At 33.9% G+C, this 7,123-nt stretch overlaps 1 long non-coding RNA gene across 1 annotated transcript; it reads right to left on the bottom strand.

Moving 5' to 3' along the window:
• Positions 1 to 314: 314 nt before the first annotated feature.
• On the bottom strand, positions 315 to 1,915 carry LOC143636317 (uncharacterized). Its single transcript, XR_013154216.1, has 3 exons — positions 1,046 to 1,915; positions 877 to 952; positions 315 to 373 (listed from the first exon to the last, which is right to left on the bottom strand). It is a non-coding gene; the product is annotated as an uncharacterized LOC143636317 (long non-coding RNA).
• Between the last annotated feature and the right edge of the window lie 5,208 nt (positions 1,916 to 7,123).

Raw genomic sequence — 7,123 nt, 5'->3', positions numbered from 1 at the left:
TTAAATATAATCAATGAAATTTTAAAAATAAAATAAAGACGTAATCAAGTAACCGACACACGGGTTCCTAAATTATTTTTGAAACATGTTAAATATAATCAATGAAATTTTAAAAATAAAATAAAGACGTAATCAAGTAACCTACATATGCACACACATTGAAGGTAAACAATAAGTACATTAAGATGTTTTAAAAATGGTACAAATGTTCAAATGTGAGTCAAACACCAAGTACATTAAAATGTTTTAAAAATGTTACAAAAAGTGATCATGTTTCTCCATATTAGTTTACAACCTTATAATTCTGGATTCTGAAAAGGGCTTCAAAAGCGGCTTCAACAATTAGCCTATTCCTAAAGTCAGGATTTAACATCTGCATTTAATCAAAATAAATAAAATTAATAGTAGCATAATCCTAACGTGGCAAATAAATACTCAAATCCATAACAAAAATAATAATAGTAACGGAACTTAACCTACCCCATGCGTTCAAAAAACTTTTGAGTTGATTAATATTGACTAAAAAAGTCAAAACAGCCCCAAAAATTGAATCAGAAGAAACTATAATTTACTAAAAAGTTAATAGTTGCCGCAATTCCCGATACGACAAATTACCCCTAGTATCAGATAACATCCTCAATCTATTGTAGTTTCTTTTTTTGTAGAACGGCATCTATTGTAGCTTCTAATTGTTTTCTTATAAGTCTATAGAAAAAAAAAGTCTGAATTTTCACCATATAGGTTTTGATCGATGAAAATCAAGATTGAAAATGATTTTGCAATAATCATGACAGCAATCATTAACAAAAAAAAGTGACATACATTATAACAGTGGAGGATAATCTTGCAAAAAAAAGGAGGAACAAAGTCACTTACAAAATAAGGGGACCAATATTGACACTTGCCCGTATGGAAGCCTCTTGATTCTTTCACTGATTTGAGTTCTTCTCTCCTGAAATTGATGCCAAAATGATATCAAATTAATATCAATATTACATGAAACTGATCATATATATCTCAAGTTTACAGATTGAAACTTTAGTACCCGTTTGAACAACGCTCCATGGGTGTTTGGTGAATCCTATTTTTGCAAGCGTTTTCCAAGGAACCGTTGATTTTTGTTGAAAATGCAAATAATTATCAACATTAACCATCTCGAAAGACGATTATCAAATATTGGCTGATATGATGAACCAAATTAGGAGTAATGGTTTACAGGAATCAAAACACAAATATATTTGCGTGATTAAAAAACTAATGCAGATTATAAAGAAGCATTATTAAATAAAGATTGTAATTGTGGCATCTTCAAAGCAGAATCTCTGCTTCTTTTCATGCTACCAAATGAGGATGTTTGCAATTCATTCTCGCTTTCGGCTATTTTGGGCAAGAATCTTGATGAAGAAGATGATTACCCTAAAGAGAAACTGATATGATTATTCGATGTCCCTAATGTATACGATGAACTAACTTTATTGATGCTGGAAGGGCCTGAGTTTCAAGATCAAAATCAATCCAGTCTCGGGTCACTTTACTAAAAAATAAACATTAAACCTTCAATTATACATGATGAATCACAATATTTTTGGTCTGTAAATCATTAGTAGGTATGAATGCTCTTTTTGACTTTTAGTAACCATTTGATACTTAAAAAGATTGCCATTTGTTGATAAATTAAAATTAGTGAAGATTATTTCTGATATCCAAAAGGCAAAAGCATAAAGTTAACTGCTAATACATGTCTCTAAACAATATCAAAATAATCACAATAATATTAACAAATTCAAAGATAATAAATCAAACCAGAACTTGAAATAAACAAAAGTCAAAGTTATTCACCATTTTTAACAGTCAACGCTAATAGGATTCTGCTGGTGTGCCTCACGAACTTGTCGAAACCCTAGCTCCAACAAAGAAGAAGCCCTAAAACGGAGAGAAATAGGTGTTTAAATATCTAAATCTAACTTCAATTTAACAAAAGAAACATCCAAAACTGACCTTAACTTTTATCAACCGGAAGTCGAAAATCGTGAGGTGGAGTTATTTCAACCAGAATTCAGATTAGCTTCTTACTGGCGACGGTGTGATGAAGACGACCGAAGATTGAAGATGACGATATTGAGAAGAGCGAGTATGATTGATGAGCCTTGAATCATGGAGAGATCTGTGGTGTCGTTTGAAATTTGAATCTGATTAGTTTGAAGAGGAGAAAGAGAATGAGAATGCAGATATGGTTTTTTAAACCCTAGGAAGCTTTCCCTGTAAGATTTTTTGATAAAGCTTCCAGGGGAAGGAAGGAAGGAATTCTAAAACCAGGAACGTGGACCTTCTCTCTATTTGACACGATAGTAAAGTAAATTGGGTGGTGACAAGTGGTTCTTCTTTTATTATTATATAGGGAGATTTTTTTATCAAATGAGTAAAATGATCAATGTGCCCTCATGCATGGCACATGATTTGGTTTAACGAAGAAAATTAACCGCGTTATGGACAGAGGACAAACACTATTGGATTTGTAAACATAAAAGATAAATTAGATTATATTTGAAAATAAAGGACAATGATTGAAATTAAGTACAAATATAAAGGACAATATTTGTAATTATGTTTTCTTGTTAACAAAAGTGGTTTGATCCGTTTATTTTAGTTAGAAAATTTCATATATTGTTTTACCACATAAGTAGTCCACATCATTATTCTTGCCACATTATCGTCCACATCATAAAAAACAATGAAATCGAACCCTGTTAGCAAAAAGCTCGATGGTGGTTAATAAGTCAAAACTTGAGAGTATTTTGGTATATATTTTTAAAGTTTAGGTTAACGCCGACAAATGGAATAAAGTTTGGATTATCTAAATTCAATATGCCTAACTTTTTAATGACATTATTTGAAATAAAAACACACAATAAAATCGATCATTTTGTGTTTTTTTAAGGTTTAGGTTAACGCCGACAAATATAACAAAGTTTGGATTATCTTAATTCAATATGCCTAACTTTTTAATGACATTATCTAGAAAAAAAAACACACGACAAAATCGATCATTTTGTGTTTTACAATTCGAGTATCCTATTGCTATAAGTTATGAAGAAAAATAGAATAAAAAAAACTCCAATGTGTTACGTGTGTGTTTATGTTCATGTGTAAATATTTTCTTCATGCTTAATTATTTTTCTTCATGGATAATTACATTACTTCATGCGCAATTTAAGTTCCATATTTACATGTATGCCTCCGCCTGGACTTTGTATGCTAAGGATATTTTGTGTGATAATGGATTATTGTACACTATCCTTACCTCTCAAAATAAGTGAAAAATATTTACTCCCTTTAAATAAAAAATAAATTTATTTTAATTTGAATTTGAATAGTCATGATCAAAACCTTACACATGGAAGGTAAAAGAGGAATTTTGTAAACTTTATTAAAAGTTAAATTTAAAAATAAAAAGATTCCAATTATATTCAAAAACCGAGTTGAAACTTTGACTCGAAACAAGGTTAGGTTAATGTAGGGGTGTGCAAATTAACCGCCATAACCATTAACCGAATCATAACCGATAAAACCAAACCGATTTTAACCGATAACCGACATAACCAACGGGTCGGTTTAATGAATTTTTGAAAACCGCCAAATACGGGTCGGTTTTGGTTAAAGATAATTTCAAACCCGCCAAAACCGAACCGCCCCATTTACAAGATTCTCAAATTTATGGAGTATGATTAGACACATGGTTTACAATTTGGAGAAAATTAAAGAAGGTAATAAACTAATAACGCTTTCATTTTTATAGTATATGATTTGATTTTACTAAAGATTTAATCCATTTATCGTTTGTTTGATGAATATATATTATTAATATTAAGAATTATATATTTTGTTGAACTATGTCATATCATTTTTATTTTTCTAGTACCAAAGTTTTAGGCTCGATTATACATTGGTTTGGTCACGGTTAACCGACCCATAATCGACTCGCTATAACCTTCAAAACCGATTAACCGAAACCTTCGTAAAGGATCGGTTATGGTTATGATTATCTATTAACCGCCATATTGGTGATGGTTATGGGTTTGGCCTAAAACCGCCTCAAACCGACCCATGCACACCCATAGGTTAATGTAACCCTACCCCCAAAGAAAGCTATCATTTCCTTTACAAGAATATAATTGGTATATTAGTTTGTCTATAATTTCCTCAGAATATCAGTTAAAAAACTATTAAATTTTATTATGGTTTCTCATTTTTTTTATATTTTTATTGTTTTATTATCTTATTAAAAGTTTGTTTATTTTTTATTTCAATCAATCAAGCAAGCCCTGTATATCCCACCATATAGCACACTATCGGTAGGGTCAGTGGAGGGTGGAATGTAGGCATGTCTTTCCTCTATCTGTGTGAATAGAGAGGCTGCTTCCAGAGACCCCCGGCTCATAAAGCTACATACAGGTAAACAAAGTAAACATACATCCTACAAGCAAAGCCACTTAGCAATATATAGATAACAAACTACCAAATAGCAAGGAATCTGTAAACTACTAAGAATAAGACATAAGAAGCAAAACGCAGCATCAATCAAAATCTTTACATAAACAACAAGGAGCCAGGCTAGCCAACTAGACCCTAAATACAAAGCTAAGCTAACCAGGTATTAACGCTACTCGAAAAAAATTTGGTGATCAAGTCGTATGTTATTGAATCTTTTTTTAAAACAATGTGGTTTTTTTTAAATAATATAACCTATAGTCAAAAATTCCTTTCAAAAAATATTTAAAAAAAAAAGATTAAAACAGTTAAGATACTTTGTCGTATTTGAGTGATTCGATCAGTAGTCTCTTGAACAAGTTCTGGGCCATTGATTTGGGTTTCACCAATTTCATTCCAACAAATAGGAGAACGACATATACGGCCATAAAGTGCTTCAAATGGAGCCATACCGATAATCGAATGAAAACTATTATTGTATGAAAATTCAATCAAGTGAAGATGAGAATCTCAATTTCTACCAAAATCCATGACGCATGATCTAAGCATGTCTTCGAGCATTTGAATCGTTCGCTCGGATTGCCCGTCGGTTTGAGGATGATAGGCTGTGCTAAAATCTAATCGAGTTCCCAACATGGTTTGAAGTTATGACTAGCAATGTGAAGTAAAACAATTATCACGATCGGAAATGACACGCGAAGGTATACCATGATAACAAACGATACGCTAAACAAAAATCTGAGTGAGTTGATCAATCGAGAACTTTTCGTTAATCGGAATGAAATGGGCGGATTTAGTCAATTGGTCGACTATAACCCAAATACTGTCGTGGCAGATTCAAGTAGTCGAGAGTTTAAACACAAAATCCATAAATATATCTTCCCATTTCCAAATAGGAATGTGTGGCTGTACAAGCAAACCAGGTGGTCGTTGATGGTCGACCTTAACTTTAGCATAAGTATGGAATTTGGCGGCATATAATGCGATATATTTCTTCATACCAGGCCACCAAAATGTGGATCGTAGATCGAAATACATCTTATCCGCACCGGGATGAATGGAATATCGATACTTATGAGCTTCATCCATGATGTATATGCGAAGATCGTCACGATTGGGAACCCACAAACGATTGAGGTAATACAACAAACCATCGCGCTTAGTTTCAAGTTCATTCTCGGCATCACAAAACATTTCATCGTACATGTTACCCTCGGTGACAGAGACACGTTGGGCTTCAAAGATACAAAGTTAGATATCGTTTTGAACGGTCTCACTATGAAGCAAAATTGATTTTATATGGGTCTTTCGACTAAGGGCGTTGGCTAAAACATTCGTTTTACGGGGTGGTAACGAATCTCGCAGTCATAGTCACTAAGTAATTCAGCCCATCATCGTTGCCGCATGTTTAGATCCTTTTGGTCGAAAATATGTTGAAGACTTTTATGATCGGTAAATACCACACATTTAGTGTCGTGAAGGTAATGTCTCCAAATTTTCAACGCGAATACAATGGCACCGAGTTCGAGATCGTGCGTTGTATAATTATTTTCATTAACCTTAAGTTGTTGTGAAGCATACGCAATAACTTTACCTCGTTGCATAAGAATACAATCGAGGCCTTGATTAGAAGCATCGCAATAGATAACAAAATCCTTATTGCCTCGGATAGTGCAAGGATCAGTGCATCGCAAAGCATACGCTTAAGAGTTTGAAAAGCTTCATCTTTCTTTGGCCCCCATTCATAAGGTTTATCCTTGTGAGTTAAAGTGGTTAGGGGAAACGCGATCTTGTAGAAATTAAGAATGAAGCCACAATAGTAACCCGTAAGACCAAGAAATGAACGAACTTCAGTAGGAGGGAGTGGTTGGAGTTTTTCAACTTTTAATGACTTCGATTTTAGTTGGGTCAATGTGGATACCCTTTTCTTTTACTATATGCCCTAAGAATAAAATATCTTTCAACCAGATGTCGCACTTTGTGAACTTAGCATAATGTTGTTCCTTCCTTAAGAGATCATGGATGGAATGAAGATGTTTCTCGTGCTCGGCTTTGGAGTTGGAATAAATAAGAATGTCATCAATAAAAACAATTATGAACTTATCAATGTAAGTTTTGCATACGTGGTTCATGAGGTCCATAAGCACTGCGGGTGCATTTGTTAGCCCGGAAGGCATAACCCTAAATTTCGTAATGCCCATAATGTGTCCGAAAAGCGGTTTTGGGTATGTCATCTTCATGCAAGCGTAGTTGATGCTAACCCGAATGAAGATCAATCTTTGAGAAGCATGAGGGTCCTTGGAGTTGATCGAAAAGATCGTCAATACGAGGCAAAGGATAACTTGATTGTGAGCTTGTTGAGCTCGCGGTAATCAATGCACATACGAAAGGATCCATCTTTCTTTTTGACGAAAAGAACGGGTGCGCCCCATGGAGACGAACTAGGGAGAATGAACCCTTTATCCGAAAGTTCTTGGAGCTAATTGGACAATTCTTGCATCTTGAAGGGTGCAAGACGATAAGGAGCCCTAGTAATCGGGGTTGCACACGAGATAGATTCGATATTCAACTTCACGAATAGGAGGAAGAGCGAAAACATCATCGGGAAACACTTCGGGATAATCGCTTACAACAG

Source organism: Bidens hawaiensis, unplaced genomic scaffold, assembly GCF_021521415.1.
Source record: "Bidens hawaiensis isolate Kalapana, Puna unplaced genomic scaffold, B.hawaiensis_p1.1 tig00007859_1, whole genome shotgun sequence".
NCBI classification, from domain to species: domain Eukaryota; kingdom Viridiplantae; phylum Streptophyta; class Magnoliopsida; order Asterales; family Asteraceae; genus Bidens; species Bidens hawaiensis.
This window is presented reverse-complemented; position numbering and strand designations above follow the sequence as displayed.